This window comes from Tasmannia lanceolata, unplaced genomic scaffold (assembly GCF_043159265.1).
Source record: "Tasmannia lanceolata isolate RefF3 unplaced genomic scaffold, GAP_Taslan_0.1 ptg000025l, whole genome shotgun sequence".
Lineage (NCBI taxonomy): Eukaryota > Viridiplantae > Streptophyta > Magnoliopsida > Canellales > Winteraceae > Tasmannia > Tasmannia lanceolata.
The window spans coordinates 7,444,133-7,465,072 of NW_027518702.1; the positions used below are offsets into that span (position 1 = coordinate 7,444,133).

Below are 20,940 nucleotides of genomic sequence, written 5' to 3' on the forward strand. Positions count from 1 at the left end.
GCATATTATGGAAACTTTTGTAGATTAGAGGGCTAGGATCATCCTATAGAAATGTTTTTTTGGGCACAAGTCACTACCTGTTTACACGTTGTGTCCCATCACATGGATGGTTTGGATCATCATAGAGTGTATGTGAAAACTACCAGCTATGCTAATAATTCAGTCGCGCAGGTCTCTCTCTCTCTCTCTCTCTCTCTCTCTCTCTCTCTCTGCTATATAACCCTGTATTTTTTTGTACAGCCCACTCCATAGGATGATCCAAACCGTTCATTAGTAGGGCCAACACATAAATAGAATATTGTTCCCCAAAAATCATTTCCATAGGAAGATCCTAACGCTCCGATCTATTGAGGGATTGCACATTACGAAAACCTCATTATATCAAGGGTTAGGATCATCCTACGGAAATCATTTTGGGGGCTAAACCTATTTATATAAGTTGTGGCCCAACAAATAAACGGTTTGAATCATCCTATGGAGTGCGCTTTCATTATTTTTTGAAAAATACTGGCCACACACAGCATAAAAACTCCTATAATTTATACTAACCATGTTTCTTTCTGTTTTCATTAATTGTTAATTTCCAGAAAACCTTTTCCCTTGGAAAATTTTACTGGAATTTTTTCTATGTGATGACTTTTTATACCTCATGCATGCAATGGTGGGGCCCAACACCTTAAACACATTTTTGGGTAAGGTGAGCCCCATTATTTTACACCCATGTATAGCATGAGTGGGACCTACTATTTTACATCTCATGTTTTGATATGGTAGGGTGCACCATCTCTACCCAAACCAATGCATATGGTGAGCCCCACAATTTTACACCCATGGTTAGGCCCACTATATCTCCACCCAAATCCATGTATTAGGGTGGGGCCCACCATTTTCCATCATATTTGGGTAGGGGTACCCACCAATGCCATTCAAACACATGCCACATGTGGGGCACATCAGTTTTAACTTATGTTTTGATGGGGTGGGTCCCGATCTCCACACATAAGGTGGGGCTCACCATTTTAATCCATGTTTTGATGGGTTGGGGCACATTGAATGGATGTCTTTAAACCTTCACAAATTAGTCCATTTTTTGCCTCCACAGTTCGAATGGTTAGGATGATCCTATGGATCTGATTTTTTGTGGACACCCTATCTATGTGAGGGCCTTAAAAATGAATGGTTTGGATCACCCAAATAATCTGGCCCCCACTGTATTTTAAGCTAGTGTGTAGATAACTTATCTACACATATGTGTAGGAACCGTTTTCTCTCTCTCTCTCTCTCTCTCTCTCTCTCTCTCTCTCTCTCTCTCTATATATATATATATATATATATATATATATATATATATATATATATATTGAATTTCTTCCAAAATTCTAATAGAATTACACATTACTTTTTTTTGCTTTTGTTAACAAAGGCCCTCATTAAAGCCCCATATTTTCAATTCTACTCCTTCACAATACCTATTTTACCCTTCTTTATGAATTTTTTATTATACAACGGCGTTTTTTCTTTGAAAAATTACGGATTGAGTGCATATGTTACATAATACTATGGATTATTGTAAACATATTACATAATACTACTGACTCGGACACCTTTCAAAATATTGATGAATTCCGAGCACCTAAGAGGAACAACATATTATTGAAACCTCTATAGATTGGAGGGCTAGGATCAGCCTATGGAAATGATTTTACGAGCACAACCTATTTCTGTTGTGTTCCATCACATGGACTGTTTGGATCAACCTATGATCTGGTCCGTACAGATCTTTGTCGGCCAGTGCAACGCACGGGGTTTTTTACTAGGATATATATATATATATATATATATATATATATATATATATATATATATATATATATATATATATATATATAGACACACACACATCTACATTCCAATGGTCTTCTACATGATTTGATTATGATATCTTTTTCTTTTTCTTTTCTTATAGAAAACGATACTAGCCAAAGGGATGCCCATACTAGAAGATGCAATCCTAGATCTTTATTGCACTACCTTTCCTAAGAAGTTGAGCATAGCAGACTTGGGTTGTTCTTCGGGACCCAACACCCTCTTTGTGATATCTCATATTATAGATACTATAATATGAAAAATTTCAAAATACAAGAATTGCCAACGGGGGGGACACAATTTTGAAAAAATTTCAAAGAGGGTTGATAACCCCCTTTTGAGAGTTTGATAATCCCATTTAGAGGGTTCATAACCCCCTTTTAGAGACTTGATAACCCACATTTCGTCCCTCTCTAACAATTTTTCAAAAGTGTGTCCTCCGTTGACAATTCTCGTATTTTGATGCCCCCCACCTGGCAATTTTCCTTGATGGAATAGGTCCCATGATTTCACCATTTTACACATCATGTTTTGATGGGGTATGGGGCCCATCTTTTTAAAACCGTGCATAGCATGGGCCAAGAATGCTACTATATATAGAAATGATATTCCCACAACCTTGATTCAAACATGTCAATGGAGCATCAAGGGTATTTTGGTGTTTTTACAAGGTTGTTTTTTGTCTTTTCACATATAAGGAAATTTAAGTCTTTTGGGGAAGTAAGGAAAAAAAAAATCTACCATAGGTACTACGGTCACAAATTGATGGCATGATCTCATTTGTAAAATTCAATCAAATGTAAATACTACGGTAAATTGTCAAACTAGAAGATCATTTTTGCAAATAAAGCAAAGAAACCCCTAAAAAATAATGTACTTATATTAAAACTAACATGTACGTTTGTATTTGCAGGTAGATATGATAATTGATGAAGCTCTCCGTCTATATCCTCCGGTTACAACTCTTCTGAGGGAAGTACACAAGGACATTAAGTTGGGGAAGCTCCATGTTCCGGCCGGGACACAACTCTATATTCCTTTGATTGCAGTTCATCACAGTGTTGAAATATGGGGTGAGGATGCCGAAAAATTTAATCCGTTGAGGTCCCCCGAAATGAGGAGACACCGCGCTTACATTTTCATATATTATTGTTCTTTATGTTTTGCTGATAAGTTTGTCAAATTTAGGGAGTGATCGAACAGGACAAAGTGGATTCATTTAATCTACCCTATTATGCACCTTCAATTCAAGAATTGGAGGCTATCGTTGAGATAGAAGGATCCTTTAGTCTTGATCGAATCGAAATAATGGAAATTGATATCTCCACAAGTGGGAAAAACATTGCAAAGGGTATAACCGTATAAGAGCTGTTACAGAATCCATGCTTGTTGATCAGTTTGGAGCGGCGATGATGGATGATTTATTTCGAAGATATGAACAGAAGTCTGTTGAGAATCTCTCAAATAATAAATCCAACCATATCAGTTTGGTCCTTTCTATGACTAGAAAAGGATGAAAATCAACATATATCTTTGCCCTACGCGAACAAATGATATGTAGTATTTCTATATTTTAATGTGTTTTGTATCCTACTTCCATATTTCGATAGCATCTTATGCACAATTAAAATAAAGCGAGTTGCATGTATTGATTCTAATGTCCTTAAATTGTGAACTGAGAGCATTTCCTTTAGTTTTAACTAGTTGCAGTCCCGTGCGATGCACGGGGCCGCCCAAAAAAGAAAGATTTATAACTCAAAAAGAAATTATTTCATAAATTTGATTACAAAAAATTATACGATATAAAATAGTATAACATAATATTTCGGAAAAACCTGATTAGAGAATAGTAAAAATTAGTATTCTAAAAAATTGCACTGGGCATATCTGTTGATGAGTGCGAATTCGTGAGAAACTGTGGATCCCGTCCCGACGGGGGGGGTGGTCCCACGAGGGTGTGTGTTGCGATGATGATAGCGCCTTTGTCCATTGGATTTGAATATGATTGCTTTTTCCATAAATTTAGGATAAAAATTCTAACTTCACGAAAGAAGCAACTGACCAGAGTCGCCACCTAGATTAGGGATCTAGGACCCATGATTAACTATGTTAATTTGGTCTACGCTTTGAGTTCTGGGTAAGTTACCTGGTTACAAGGTCGGAAGGTGTACCGCACGAAGTGTACAGCACCGACCTTGCCTAACTTTTAAAAGCTTTAATTATTTAATTTTAACTAAGGGGGGAATGTGAATTTTATTAACCTAAGTGTATTCTAATTGTTTAGCCGTTCACAGTTTAGACTCATGCGGGCCAGGAGTGCATCCTACATGCAACTACATGCCTATGTGCCTATGTGATTGTTTTGAGATTGATGAGATTTGACTTGAGTTGAATTTGATTAATTGATTTGAGGTGAAGTGACCTACGCTATATGAATCTAGATCTAATGCAATGAACCTAAGTTGCATCTTAGTATTTCTGTGAGAATTTGGATCCAAAAGTTCTATTGGGGAACCTAGAGTGCCACTTCTAAGTTTTTCAATCCTAGAACCTAAAACTTAAGAATTTGGAGGTTTAGATTTTGAATTGAAGTTTTCCAATTTGATGTAAGTTCTTAGATTCTTTAAGGTTTTTTTCTTTAATTCCAAAGAGATCTGAATTCAACAAAGTAACTAAACATGCAAAAACCAAAGCAAAACAACTAACAAGATGGCTAAACATGTGATTTCTAAGCATATGATGATGACAAATAATAAATAAAGAAATCTAAACATGCAATTAATCATGCGACTAAACAAAAGGAAACATCTAATATGCAAAACGATTTAAGGAAAAGGAAAGGGTGAAAAGGGAATGGAAGAGATGAAGAAGGGTGTCGAAAATGAAAGAGGCAGAAGAAAGGAGCGGAAATGTGCGGGAATGTGCGGCTGAACTTGGGAGTGCCAAGTTGCCTACGTACCCCATGGTGGGGATCAAGCCACACGTAGTTCCATTGGGTTTGAGAATGAAATGAGAACTTGGATTGGAAACTCGGGCTTGGATCTTGGAATTGGACATCTGGATTTTGGAACTTCGAATTAGATTTGGGATTGAGGGTGTAGCTTGGTTGAATTAAAATAAGATGTAACTCGGTTGGGGTGACGGGAGGGTACAACACGGTTGCGACTCGGTTTAGCATGTAGGGATGTGACTCGGTGAGACTTGGTTTGGCTTGTAGGGGTGAGTCAACTTGGTTTAGGTGGGAGTTAGGTTGGATTGAGTTGACTTGGGTCGAGTCGATTTGACTTGGGTTGACTCGGGTTGCGGTTTGGGTTTGCTTGAGTTGACTGAACCGGGTTGAACAAGGTTGAGTCCGACTCAGACCGGATTACGTGGGATTGGACCGGGTTGGTCCGAGTACTGGCTCGGTTTAAGTAAACCGAGTGAGGTTGAACCAACTCGGTTTGGATTCGGGTTAGGTCCGCGTTGGACCGTTTGGGTGAGGTCTGCTAGGTTGGGTTTGGTTCAAGGGTAGGGTGCGTCTCGGTGGAACAGGCATAGGGTGTGTTCAAACGATACAGCTAGGTGCTATAAGGGTCTATTAGGGACAAACCCGAGACTAGCCAGGGTCTAACCAGGGGGAAGCAGGGTGTGAACCAGGGTGAAGCAGCAGGGAACCAGGGTGCAACCAGAGGTTAAGCAGGGTGCAACCAGGGTCCAACCAGCAGGGAACCAGGGTGAACCAAGGGCTAAGCAGGGTGAGTTGGGCATGTGTAAGTGCTAGACATGGGTATTTTGGGGTGAATGCATGCTGGTTTGATGACTATGGGCGGCCGAATGTGTGCAGGTGATTGGATTTGTGTAAGTGGTCAGATGGGTATGGGTTATGGATGGGTAATCTAAACATGGGATGTATGGTGATTAGGTAGATATGTGGGTGTTGAGATCTAATATGGGTTCGGGTATGCTGTTGCATTAAGACAATGTACAGGGGATGTGATATGGGGTATGGATATGGGCTATGGTGATGGGCATCAAGAGGGTACAACTATGAGGTCTGATGGGGGTATGAATGAATTAGGAGGAGGAGAGGTATTGTGGCCGAATAGGTTACACGCTTGGGATAGGAAGCATGGGGTAGGTGCAACTAGCTTGGGTTGGGCTCGGGTGCGGCTAGGGATGGGGCTTAGATTGGGCTTGGGCGCGGCTTGGGTTGGGCTCAGGGTATTGGGCAAGGCCGAATAGGGTGGGGTTAAGGCCAAGGGAGCCATCGGGTTTGGGTCAAAACCAGAAGGGCTTGGGTTTGGGTCAAGGCCAAGTTGGCCATGGGTTCAGGTTTAATCGGATTGAGTCTAATGGGATGGGGGTTTGGATTAAGGCTATGTAGGCTGCGAGTTTGGGTTACGGCCAAGAAGGCCGAGAGGTTTGGGCCAACTTGGGTTCGGGTTGGGCCCTAAATAGACCAGGTGCGGGTTAGAGAGCAGATTTAGAGGTTCACCTCGAGTTGGCTTGGTTGGATCTGGTAGCAAGTTGGGTTGGGTTCGGTCCGTGTTGGACCAGGTGAGTTGAATTGGGTTTGAGTTGGGTTGGACCGGGCTGGTCGTGGTTAAGTCGGGGTGACGCGCGCACATTAATTCCATGCAATGTTCATAGTGCAAGGGCCAAATTGATGACACATATGCTCGCATGATTGGATCGGACATGGTGTATATACACAGTGCATATCAAATTGCTTTGCATGCATATGAATGGTACACCCGGATATGGTGTATTCACACATCTCATAGCAAATTGCTTTTGGAAGATGTACATACAGTGCATATCGAAATGGGTTTGGTTCATTGATACATGGCACATGGAAAATCTGAATGATGTACACGGTGCATATGATTAGTGGGTTTGGGGATTACGTTCATGCACAGCCTCTAAAATATTCAATTGACGCAAATAATGCATTGGGTGCGTGGCATGGGTCTAAAGGATGCACAAATGCATGGGTCAGTCATCACATATATGGTCATCACATATGTGTACAGCATATGTGGATCCACTTAGATGTGGATAAGAGGTGGGGTCTGGTGAATTTAAGTAGGGGTTAATTAATTAGATGGGACATTATTACTTGTACAGCACATGTAACACATGAAATGGGTTCCACTATTGACGTCCATATATAGCATGGATGTCTGTGGCTAACATGGCTTAGGGGTTGGGTTTTGGTTCCAACAGCACAAAAGTGGTTGGGCGCATGTTTCACGGCCACTCGGCTCATAGGAATGGGCTTGCTTGCAGTCACAGATGGGAGGGAATTTGGTTAAATTGGGCTAGGTCTGGTTAAACCCAGTTTGGATGCGGCTAGATTAGGTGGATTCGATTGGATGCGGCTACGCTAGGTGGATTAGATTCGAGTCGATTGGGTTCTGTTGGGTTTCATTGGAAAGGGGTCTTATGGGACATCCATGGGGGTTCTAGGCCAAAAGTCTGCATGGGTTTATGTGATGACAAAAGGACATAAAATAAAAATAAAAAATGAAGATAGAAAGGAGAGGGATGAATAAGCTAATCCATGAATGAGAGATAATTGAACTAAATTATTATAAATTTGACCCTAACTACAACATTTATTTATAATAAAGGCCTACCTTTTCCGACGTCTGATGATGACCCTCGCGTTCTTGAATCCTTCGGTAAAGCTCTTGTGTACTCCCAATTCAATGCAAGAGGAAGGGATAAAGAGAGAGAGAGAGAGAGAGAGAGAGAGCTGATATTTTTTTCGTGTGGGCTCTCTTGGAGTATTGAATTGTCTTGGGATGGAGCAATGGAGGGGTATTTATAGGGGAATGGGTGAGCTATGTTGCCTTCTTAGGAGTCTAAAGGTGTAGGGTGGAGATTGAGTGATGGAGAAAGGAAGGAAAAATAATGGCCAAGATCGAGTTTTTCTAGAATATTCTCCCTCTTCTCTGGCATCTTCCATTTTAGCCATGGCCATGTTCAAAATGGTAGGCACTTATGTGGCCAAGATCAAGCATTAAAGATTTAGGAACAATTCAAGGTCCAAGATGATGCCACTTGTCCTTGGAATCTTTATGGATTTGGAAGCAAATTTCAAGACAAGGGAAATGTCCAATTTGGTTGTCTTTGTAGAGAATGGCAACGATTTGGATGGCTGCGATTAACTGCAATCTCCATGTGATCGAAAGAACGGGCGAGATGGGGTCTCCCAATATCCTGAAATCTTTGCAAAGATATGGACTAAGATTGGGTGGTTGAGATCAATTGCAATCAAAAGAATGGATGAGATGATGCCACCAAATCTCCTACAATCTTTGTCAAAGATTTTCCAAATGTTTTGAATGTGAAAATCGAAAAATGTGGTTTTCAAGAGATTTTGAAGTCCGATTTCGATAATTCTTTCACCGTTGGAATCGTTGATTTTTTCTCTTTTTTTTAAGCCCAATATTGCCACAGAGATACTTATTTTGGAATTGTCGACCAGTGAGGGCTCCCGATCTCCGCCTGTAGATCGTTTTTTCAAAGATCGAGCAAATCGGCGATCTAAACGAACCAACCGATTCGATCAACTTTGGGTCAACGGTTAAAACCATTAAACCATGATATTGAAAATGATTGAGACATCAAAAAGTTCTGCTATCAATGATTTAATGGGATGATTTCGAAGGATCTCGCTTATCCCTCCTTGATCCGTGACTTTTCACTAGTTTTTTGCATAGTTAAGTAACCCATTGTTTAATCCTGATTTGAGATGATATTATTTTGACTAATTGATCACAAATTCTTGGTAAAGAAAGACACCGAGGTCAAGATCTGCCCTTGATCTAACGATTTACGGAAATCAGGTCTCGGAATGGAATCAGGTCCCGGGCTGTGAGGGGATCCTAGCTTATTTTGTCCCGATTGAAGATCCATAAAGTCAGATCGAGACATTAATGACCTAAAACATATAAATCCATGATAGAGGGACTCTTACATGGATTTAATACTCTATAGTCACCAATGAGGGCATTTTTTCAATTTTTCGGATGTAATCATCTTACCAGGTACATCTCTTTATCATTTTGGTTTTTAGGAAAATTGAGGATGCATATTTTATCAGTGAAATTCCACGGATCAATATATTAAGTTATTGTTGGTTAAAGTGTAGCAAAATGAGGGTGTCTACAGAAACCAATTCTTTTTTAAAGGAAATCCTAAAATGGCGTCAAAATAACGTTTGGAATTCTATGCATTGTGGGAACTCCAAGTTGAGCTTTAAATAGCATCAAAATAGCATTTGGAATTCCATGCGTTGTGGGAACTCGAAGTTCAATTATCAAGCGTTTTTTCATGTCGGAATGCAGTGGGGGTGCTACATGGCGACACCCCAGCTTACCACATTCAGCTTTATAGATAATTGTTTTTCTTAATAATTGATTACCACACCCGTGCGATGCACAGGGCGGCCAAAAAGTGAATGTTTATAAAAGAAATGTGAACAATTTTCTCATGTAAATCAGGTGCATTACTCCTAATCAAATCTCAAATATATTTCGTACCTCATGATATCAAAGCCTCATATCGAAAGAAATGGCAAACATAAACTTCAATAATATAAATGACAAACTTAAATAAATTTCACATTTGCAACAGTCAGTCAAGTAAGCAATAGTTCAATTAGAATTAGAAAGGAAAAAAATAAAAGAGATACAATGTCATGCCGTACTATCACCCTTTGCTACTGCAAAGAAGGCTGAAACAAATCCCATCCTTGAAGAACCTTAACAGCTTAGCTTCAAGAAATTCCTTCAACCCCCTTCTCTGAAACCCCACCAATAGAGTTAATGGAGTAATGTGACAGGTCAACGCATAACTACATCAGAATAAGTACACATGCCAAATCTTGAACTCGTAATGTAATGCATGAAAAAGAAGGAAAAAAATCAAGAATTGATGGAATTTTGAAGTAGAGCAAGCAAGAAATGATGCAAGTTCGAAGCGGAGGAAGGGTACCAAAGTGATCTATAAGCATTTAAATGCGTTTCTGAGAGACGTTTCTAGGGGACTTATTATAACCCAAAGGAATAGGTTTTTCAATTATGAAATATCAATGCGTCAGAAATTAACATGCCATGTATACTTGAGCGAGGAAGGGGAGGGCTGCCACATCATCGTGAACAGTGGAACGGCCCTTTCTCCTTATTATATATAAAGAAAATGCGCGATATCACACTTGAACACAGTAAATAGTGCTCAAAAGGAAAGTCTAATTCTCTATTCTCCATAATCAGCTAAAATCTCATTACCCTTATATGTGTGTATATACATATAGATTTTCAGCACAAGATATATATTATTTTAGAGCAGATAGATTTTCACATGATAGAAACAGAATGAGAAAGATCCTAGTAAGAAACCCGTGCGGGCCGACATAAAAAGTAAAATTTTAATTAAAAAATAGAGGACCACTAAAAATACATGAAGTAGGATGCTTCATGATGGATGATTGTTTTTTATTTTTAATGTACATGGGCTAAAAAATCTTGAAATAAATTATAAAGTTGGCATTTTAATTTCAAACTATTCAGATCCTTATAATGCTCCATGTAACAGATTTGGAAAACCAAAACCTGAACCTCGTAGAGAGGTACAATGACTATCCATATGTATAGAAGAACAATTAGAAAAATGCAAAAGGAACAGATGAGTCTGTTGATGTCATTTGAAATTCACTTCCATTCGGCAACCACTTGAGTTCTTCTGACTTCACTGCATTGCCAGAGGACACCATCATCAGATTGCAAACAATATGCCAAAAACTGTAGCCACTCTCCAAGCTACTGGGATAAGAAATGAAAGTCATATTTCCCCTAATGAGGGTATGCAGAAGTCCTTTGCTTCACTTGCATACACCCATCACACAGCATTAATCTAATTATGGTCATCAAACCTTAAGATTATTAAGAATCCATACATGCAAATAAACAAAATTTCAAAGTTAACCCAAAAAAAAAAAAAGGATATGCCCACAGTAGAATTTGATGAAAATTTGTTTTTTTCCAAATGCTTTGTGAATTTTAGTTATTTAAAAAAAAATTGACTCAATCGAAATCTGAAATTTCAATCAAGGTTTTGATTTAAGAATCAGTTTTTTTTTAAAATTTTGATTAATAATCATGTTTAACCCCCCAAAAAAACAAGGTGTTAAACTACAAAAAAATTGGTTCATAAACCCCATAGTTCCATGTCATGTTTCAAAAAATTTATGAATATTAAATCAAATCTAAACCATCTAAATTCATAATACAACATATGTTTCCTCATAGCTGTCATGTACTCCATATGTCAGTCTCCATAGAACTCCAAATTACTTAAAGACTTTTCAATTAAGGCAACGGGAGTCCGAGCAAGAGATAACCTTTGAACTGTCTCCACATAGCCATATGTTGAGTCAATAAAAGAAAGGAATGGGTCCATTCGGGTTCATTTCCAAATAACACAGAAATCAAACAACTTGAGGCCACAGGGGGGTTAGTCCGGGTCAGTTATAAAAGGAAGGCACGGGTCCATTGGGTTTTATTCCTAAATAACACAGAAATCAAACAACTTGTAGCTAGGAAAAATATAAAATAGAAGACCCCAATTATGTACAACCAAGTAGGGGAAAAGTACCTAAACCCAAAAACCACGCGAGTAAAAAATGGAACTGTACAAATTCTAAGACCTAGAAGCAAATAAAAAAAAGTTACAAGATACATGGAGCCATATCCAACTATGCATCCTGATCTTAACAACTCCGCACCTTGGTTTTCTTAGCACACCTATAGACGGTAAATAAAAAAACAACACAGCATTTAGTGATCTCGTTAAACTGTACTAAGAATTAAATCATTGCACACCTCTTCTGAAGGAACCTTCGCTGAGGCATTAGCTCGAACAATTGGGGTACAGACCATAGAGTATGCTGATTACATTCTCTACAGCACCAGCCAAGAGCCACCGAATATGAGGCTGAAATCTGGCTTGTATTGATCACCCTGACATGCATGAACAGAAAGTTGGTTTGAAAAAAAAAAAGGCAGAGAATAAACAACTAACATCAAAAGATCCAGTAATACGGGAAGAGGGTTTAGAAAACGAAACAGGGGAAACACAACATCATTTGAAAGGGGAAAAGATAGTAAAATTAATGAAGAACAACATCATGGTTAATCCCATTGATAAAAATATCAGTGACAATCACCATAGCATCAATAAACATAATCACCGAACAATAAATAGAGAAAACAAAAAACCCATCTACAGAAACATTAAAACTTCAATAAAATTCCAAGAAACATCAACGAAGTCCTCCAAAGAAGTAACAAAAACCCCGAGCACAGAAGGACAGAATCACTGCTGAAAATGGTTGCCAAATGTGACCTAAAAGAGTAATATTATGTTCATTGTGCTTGAGAAAAAAATTAAATGTGCAAGAATATGGGCAGTGTGATGCTAAAAAAATAAAACTGCAGCTTACTTTACCAGCAATAAGCTGCCAGCGCGCACCCAGAATGTAGAAGAAGGAGCGGTTGTACAAATAGATGGAATCAAGAAAAACGAATGGGACTTTTATAAGCACGGAAAAAGTGTGTTCTAGGAAGGCCCAGGCCAATGAAGGAGATGAGCATTGTCTCAGCCTAGAAATATAGGACTTTTCATCAATGAATAACACTAACAAATATTAGTCCAAGATCCAACACCACCTACGAAGGCCTTTGTAAGGTCAATTATTCTCTGTTGGTAAGAAAAATGCAAAAATGAAATCTCTAATAAATTGAAATAATGAACACCTTTATTTCTGGAAAAAAATGTTTTGATTCCTGAAATACCTCTCTCAAATCTCCAGTGTCATCACTCATCATATATACAATAACTGCCTCTACGATAACACACATATGAACAGAAAAGAGAAACATCAGAGAAATGCAGCTAAAAAGGAATAAAATGTCAACCCATTAAAAATCAAAAGAACTGAAAAGATGCATTCACACACTCATATTGGATCTAAACAATGTAACATTTCCCATAAAGGAAAACAATCGATTTGAGATTTCAAACCTGGAAACCCAAATTCGTATACCCTTTTTAATGCCATTAAGCAGTCAATAAATTGAAAGCTGAAAATTGAAAAATTACTTACGCCAGGCAGGACATCGCAAGAGGTAAGCACATGATCTCCCTCGCCTACTTGAGCACATGATCTCCCTCGCCTACTTCTCAATCCCTATCAACTCCTTTTAGATATTCGACAATTTTCACATTCGTATAAGAGCTAATATTTCTGAATAAATTGAAAGTAAAAACTTGGAATCATCATCAGCATATAGACAAATACATGGGGCACATATAATATAAAAATGAATATTTTTATATCATCAACAAATAGCTACCATTTCCCTGACAAAATCACTTGCCTAGGCTGAAATGATAAATTTATTGTTTGCATAAAACAAAAGAATTACATAAAACAAAAAACAAAAAACACATGAATTACACATCAAAACAAAAAACAAAAGAATTACAGTGAATAAAGTTGAACAAAAAACACATCAAAGAACGGTGGATCGCTGCCGTAGAGAAAAGCATTTACCTTCGGCATAGATTATGAAGAGGCAATCAATTTCAAGAAGAAAAGAAAAGAAAAATTAATCCAAATTTAATGATTGTGTTATTATCTGTGTGAATACATGCAAATTCCTTATCAGTTGCTCTTTTTCTTTCCAGGAACTCAAAAAATAACCCATGAAAGAAAATAGTTAAAGTGAATAACGAAAAACACAAAAAAAAAAACACATCAAGGCACAGGCCCTGTTTGTTTTAGATAACGACAACCTATTGTGGAGTCCCCAACTGATTATTGGACCGAAAATTGCACTAAATTTGGATGGAGGGGCTGTCCACGTGGGCGTGAACAGTGAAACCCCCATCCAGCTATATTATATTAGATGATGTGCTCAAACCATCTCTACGTAGAGATGGTGGTTCCCACCTCAACAATAACATTAGGGCTAAAACAGTGTGTCCCACCCGTCAAAAGCTGAGGTGTAAAATGGCAGGCCCCTCAAAGAACATGAGTTGCAAAAGGATGACCCCCCATGCAGGTGCCTATGTATATAACATCCATGCCTCATGACATGGATGGATCATCCTAAGAGGGCCCACAAACAACACCACCGCTAAATTTAAATCTTCATCTGATATTGACATGCTTTGTATGCATGTCAATACGTTCTAATTAATTAGCATATTACATCAATAGAAAGCAAGGCAACTTCTTATTGATCAGGTCAAACGAGCAACTACCCATCATGGAGGTGCTGAAATAGCAAGTTTCTTGGCTGCATGACAAGAGGACAGCAAACACGTCATTTGAATATGGCAAGTGATACCTACAACTTATTAGAAACAGTAACTTATCTTTTTTACGATGTCATTTCTTTTTATATGAGTAATGAATAAAATGAAAGGGGAGTTTTTGACGATTAAAAATATTGAAGGAAAAGTGTTCTTTTCTTGTGGAGAAAAGGTAAGGTGTTTTTACACTTCTTTCTTGGAGTTTCCCTCCAACGTGGGTTAGCTTTTAAGCACCACAATTATCTTTTTATAATTTTATCGGATCGTCATTGTCATTGTCGATCGCGCGCCCATCCGGCGTCAATTGGTATCATAGCTAGGCTCTGCGGGAGTTCTATCTACTGCGGATCCAGGAAGGCGATTATTCTATAATCTATGGAGCAATTGCAAGTGGGGTGAAATTCCTATCTTCTATGGCGATGGTGAGTGGGAGTGCACTAGTTGCGAGGCGTGTTGCAAGCCATACGGACTGAGCCAGAAAGATTTGATTCGGTGTGCCAAGGAGACTGTAGCCCTATATAAAATCAATGCTAAACCAAATTTCTAGAGGAAAAGGTTTTTCAATAAAAAATTTCTTGGAAAGAAAACAATGACAATGGAAAATACATGGTTAGTATCTATCTTCTATTATTATATAGCTAGATGGGGCTTTTGCTGTTGACACTGATGTGGATAGTCCCCCCATCTAGCATTCGATCCAACATGGCATCAGCTCAAAACATTTTATATAGTTACAAACCACCTCGTTACCTTTCCGAGTTTTCATCTTCTTTGGATCGTCATGTAGTGTGGTCCGTACAGTACTTTTTGAAAAATATGGTATTGACTTTTTATGTGAAAGTCTTTTTGTAATTCAAACTTACAATGGGGTGTTTTTAGTCATTATATGTATGCTTTTGGGCTTCTCATTCAAATTACTTGGGCTTCCCTCCAAAAGGACTAAAGTCATGAGAAAACTTTAGTCCTAGATGGGAAGTGTGAGAGGATGAGAGTGGCCATATATATACTTTCACTCTCTTAACCTTGTGAATGATCAAGAGGTTATGGGGATCCTACGCGCACGGAACGCCCACTTGGGTCCGGCGGGCTTTTGATCTTACCACACGCGAGCCGCCCGGCCCGGCGCGGCTCGGCCAGCCGCGCGTGTGGGCCCAAGGATTTTTCTTTTTTCTATTATTTATTTTTTCTCTTTTATTTTTGGTTCAAGAGTTTATTTTGTTTTAACTCTTTTTACCGTTTGAGATTCATTAATCGTGGTTTAGTGACCGTTTGGGAAACGTCTCTCACGCACTAAAGGAGTGCGACGTTTCACCCTAACGTGTCGATTGCTTTTCTATAAAATCGGTTTTAGAGAAAACAGAAAGACATCCTTGACGGATTCTTCTTCTTCTCTGGTTTTCTGATCTTTTTCCCCCAAGCTTTCTGATCAAGGCTTCTGGCACATATAAGCGAGTTCTTAGGCATCCAAGCTGCGTGAGTGCACACCCCTGGAGCAAGAGTTGTTGTATCCTGGAGGCATACACCGAGACGCCCATCTGCACCATTGATTCGTTATAGTGGGGGCGAGATTTGCCTTAAGGACAGCGAAGATCCTTCGTGCCTCAACTTGATAAGTGGTCTAACTATTTCTCTGTTTTATTACAATTGATTCTTGCAGAATAGTTACTGTTGATTTCTGTCTTCTCAAGTAAAAGGGTTCATTCGTTATAAGGTATTCTCGAATCCTAAATTACAGATTTGCAAATCATTTTCTAACAATCTTAAGGCAAATCTTTCACGATCTGTGATCTGTAATTTTGAGATTTCGATTTCTGAAAATTAATCATCATGCTTTCCCAAACCGAAAGACCGAAAAAATTTGACGGATCGGATTTCGGTAGATGGCAAAAAATATGCGATTCTTTCTAACCTTTCTGAACCTAGACTATATCTTGAATGATCCTGAACCGTCACCTAATGAGGAAGAACCTGCTAGAACCCATCTCACTGAGAAAAGGAAAAGAGATAATTATCTCTGTAAAGGACATATACTGAGTTGTCTCAGTAATCAAATCTTTCACGATCTTCTTCTGCTTATATTACTGATTCTTCTTGTTTATGGCATGGTAGACTAGGTCATGTTAACTATGCATCTTTAAAGAAAATGATGACCATAGGTTTAATTCCTAAAAGTGATCAAGTAGTAGATAAGTGTGAAGTATGTGTGCAATCAAAGTACTCTAAGAAGCCTTTTCACAAAGTAGAAGAACGAAAAATAGAATTATTAAGTTTAATTCACAGTGATGTATGTGGCTTAAACAATGTTTTAACTAGAGGAGGTAAAAAATATTTTATTACATTTATAGATGATTTCTCTAGATATTGTACTGTTTATCTTATTAGAAATAAAGATGAATCTTTTGATAAATTCATTACATATAAAACTGAAGTAGAAAATCAGTTAGAAAAGAAGATCAAAATTTTAAGATCTGATAGAGGTGGTGAATACTCATCTAATGCTTTTAGTGAATTTTGTGAAAACCATGGCATAATACATCAAGTTACTGCACCATACTCTCCACAGCAAAATGGAGTTGCTGAACGTAAAAAAGAACATGGTAAACTCTATGTTAGGAAGTTTAGGATTACCTCAAAATTTCTGGGGAGAAGCTCTTCTCTCTGCTTGTTATATTCTGAACAAAATAACTTTTAAAGATTCTGACAAAACTCCTTACGAGTTATGGAAGAATAGAAAACCTCATTTTAAATACTTTAAGGTGTGGCGGTTCTTAGGTAAAGTTAGGATTCCAGATCCTAAGAGTGCTCAGTTAGGTCCTAAGACTGTGGATTGTGCATTCATTGGATATGCACAAAACAGTAGTGCATATAGGTTTTGATTTATAGGTCAGATCATGTTGATATGCAACCTAACACCATAATAGAATCCAGAGATGCTGAATTCTTTGAAACCATATTCCCTTATAAGACTAGTCTAAATGAGAACACACTTAAAAGACCCACTGAATCTATAGATAAAGATCATCTAGTGCCTGAGGAATCAGTAGAGCTTAGAAGAAGTAAAAGGGCAAGAGTAGAGAAAAACTTTGGTCCAGAGTTCATTGCATATCTTCTAGAAGGAGATCCAAAGACATATAAAGAGGTAATGTCACTTCCACATTCTTCATTATGGAAAGAAGCTGTCAAGAGTGAAATAGACTCTATTTTGAGTAATGGGACATGGATCTTGACAGATCTGCCTCCTGGTTGCAAACCTATTGGTTGCAAGTGGATCTTTAGGAAGAAATTAAAAATTGATGGAACTGTAGATAAATACAAAGCTAGACTAGTAGCTAATGGGTTTAAGCAAAAAGAAGGAATTGACTTCTTTGACACTTATTCACCTGTAACAAGAATAACAACTATTAGAATCCTTATTGCCATAGCTACAATTTTTAACCTGGAAATCCATCAAATGGATGTCAAAACTGCATTTCTAAATGGTGAATTAGATGAAGAGATTTATATGGATCAACCTGAAGGCTTTGTAATTTAAGGCCAAGAGCAAAAGGTGTGTAAACTTATAAAATCTCTATATGGTTTGAAACAAGCCCCAAAACAATGGCATGAGAAGTTTGATAGTGTGATGTTATCAAATAAATTCATAATAAATGAATTAGATAAGTGTGTATGCAGCAAATTTAGTGGGGATAGTGGTGTTATTGTTTGTCTGTATGTAGATGATATGTTGATCACCGGAACAGACATTAGTATAATTAAAGGCACTAAAAATTTTTTATCAAATAATTTTGATATGAAAGATCTGGGAAAGACAGATGTAATCCTGGGTATCAAAATTAAAAGAAACCCAGAAGAAATAATTCTATCTCAATCTCATTATGTAGAAAAAATTCTTAGAATGTTTAATCAATTTGATTGTAAACCTGTGGCTACCCCATATGATTCTAGTATAAGATTATGTAAGAATAAATGAAGTTGAGTAAATCCACTTGAATACTCTAGAGTTATAGGGAGTCTAATGTATTTGATAAATTGTACTACGCCAGACATAGCTCATGGAGTGGGTAGACTCAGTAGGTATACCAGTAATCCTGGTAGTGATCACTGGGAAGCTCTAATTAGAGTATTGAAATATCTTAAAGGAACCATAGACTATGGTTTGCATTTCAATAAATATCCTGTTGTACTAGAAGGGTATAGCGATGCAAATTGGGTATCTGGATTTGAGACCAAATCTAGGAGTGGATATGTTTTCACTCTAGGAAGTGCAGCAGTTTCTTGAAAATCTACCAAGCAAACGTGTATAGCCAGATCTGAGTTCATTGCTTTAGAGAAAGCAAGTGAGGAAGCCGAATGGCTTAGAAACCTTCTGTCTGATATTCCACTTTGGAATAAACCAGTACCGGGTATTACAATCCACTGTGATTGTCAAGCTGCTATTGGAAGAGCAGGTAATAATGTATATAATGGTAAATCCCGACACATTCGTCGGAGTCATGACTCCATAAGACACTTGTTGAAGAATGGAGTGATAACCATTGATTATGTAAGATCAAGTGATAATATATCAGATTGTCTTACAAAATGACTAAATAAAAATTTAGTCATGAGCACATTGAGGGGAATGGAGCTGAAGCCCACTGTTTAGATCACCTATAATAGGAACCCAACCTATCTGACTGGAGATCCCAAGAAGTAGGTTCAATGGGAAAACAAGTTATTTGAGTGATCTATTTTGTACCAAGTTGTATGTGAATTAAGTTCACTAAGCCTATCCATATGGTGTGGGTGCAACCTGTAACACAAAGAAGATGAGTTGTAGGACTCTTAATGTTATCTATACCTGACTAGCTGACTAGCTGATTGTCAGTGGGGTGCGTAGTTACAGGGCACTCCTGATAGATACACATATATGAGTGTGGAAGTGTGGCCGCTTCCTATGAGAATGGGCTAATTTCCCTAGAGCGCTCATGAAAACAGGGCATAGCACATGGCCGAAAAGTGCGACACCGTATGAACTTGCTTATGCCTTCTGTGTTGTGTGTGTGGTATGTTGTCTCAGTTTATTACTAAAAGTGCTTGGATCAAGACGTATGTTCACCGAGTACTTGATAAACTCGATATACCTACACTAAGTAAAGGTTCAAGTCCAAAAGGCACCTCTACTGATGCATAACACATCTTGCCTTGATCACATCTATTTACATTTATGATTTATTTATTTCTTGTAATTTTGAATTAGTGGGGGATTGTTGACTTTTTATGTGAAAAAGTCTTTTTGTAATTCAAACTTACAATGGGGTGTTTTTAGTCATTATATGTATGCTTTTGGGCTTCTCATTCAAATTACTTGGGCTTCCCTCCAAAAGGACTAAAGTCATGAGAAAACTTTAGTCCTAGATGGGAAGTGTGAGAGGATGAGAGTGGCCATATATATACTTTCACTCTCTTAACCTTGCGAATGATCAAGAGGTTATGGGGATCCTACGCGCACGGATCGCCCACTTGGGTCAGGTAGGCTTTTGATCTTACCGCACGCGCGCCGCCCGGCCCGGGGCGGCTCTGCCGGCCGCGCGTGTGGGCTCAAGGATTTTTCTTTTTTCTATTATTTATTTTTTCTCTTTTCTTTTAATGGTTCAAGAGTTTATTTTTTTAACTCTTTTTACCGTTTGAGATTCCTTAATCCTGGTTTAGTGACCGTTTGGGAAACGTCTCTCACACACTAAAGGAGTGCGACGTTTCACCCTAACGTGTCGATTGCTTTTCTATAAAATCGGTTTTAGAGAAAACAGAAAGACATTCTTGACGAATTCTTCTTATTCTCTGGTTTTCTGATCTTTTCTCCCCAAGCTTTCTGATCAAGGCTTCTAGCACATATAAGCGAGTTCTTAGGCATCCCTGGAGCAAGAGTTGTTGCATCCTGGAGGCATACACAGAGAGGCCCATCTGTACCATTGATTCGTCATAGTGGGGGCGAGATTTGCCTTAAGGACAGCGAAGATCTTCGTGCCTCAACTTGATAAGTGGTCTAACTATTTCTCTGTTTTATTACAATTGATTCTTGCGGAATAGTTACTGTTGATTTCTGTCTTCTCAAGTAAAAGGGTTAATTCGTTATAAGGTATTCTCGAATCCTAAATTACAGATTTGCAAATCATTTTCTAACATATGGGACTATAAGGGCTTGCACCATATAATATCTCACTTTTGGGCAGTGATATATTCGCCCCCTTTTCATTCCTGGTCCAGCCCTCTCTAGTGTATATATGACTATCCTTTATTAAAATCTCCCCAACACCACACACCCCCCCGAAGAGAACCCTTTTTTCCAACCCCAAAACGATCCGACCCGAGTTCAACCTGACCCCTCCCAAGCTTTTAAGCTTTAAAAAAAAAGTGTGGGCTTTTTTTTTTAAAAGGAGTCACCAAACTATGACCTTTTCGCAAGAAGAGTCTCATTATTTGCTAATTTGCAAATCAAGTCATGTCATTTGGCTATATTTTGCAAATCAGGTCAGGTGGAAATCTCTTGATAGAATGCACAGCAGAGTATTTTTAATTCTAAAAAGACAAGAATACCCTTTATTTGTTAGAAAGTAAAAAAAAAAAGGAGGAATGCTAGACTCACAGAAGCCCCTGCAAAAAATCCTTTATGGCAGTTATTGTGGACCCCGATCCGAGAGAGGGGCGGGGGACGGGCCCCCACGC

At 38.3% G+C, this 20,940-nt stretch overlaps 1 long non-coding RNA gene across 3 annotated transcripts; it reads right to left on the minus strand.

The window, feature by feature from the left end:
* Window positions 1-11,408: 11,408 nt before the first annotated feature.
* On the minus strand, window positions 11,409-13,707 carry LOC143857891 (uncharacterized). 3 transcript variants are annotated; one of them, XR_013238782.1, is made up of 3 exons: window positions 13,472-13,707; window positions 13,022-13,115; window positions 11,409-11,876 (listed from the first exon to the last, which is right to left on the minus strand). It is a non-coding gene; the product is annotated as an uncharacterized LOC143857891 (long non-coding RNA). The 3 variants fall into 3 exon arrangements; XR_013238783.1 differs by having other exon boundaries at window positions 13,022-13,162; XR_013238781.1 differs by having other exon boundaries at window positions 13,022-13,707.
* Window positions 13,708-20,940: the final 7,233 nt, after the last annotated feature.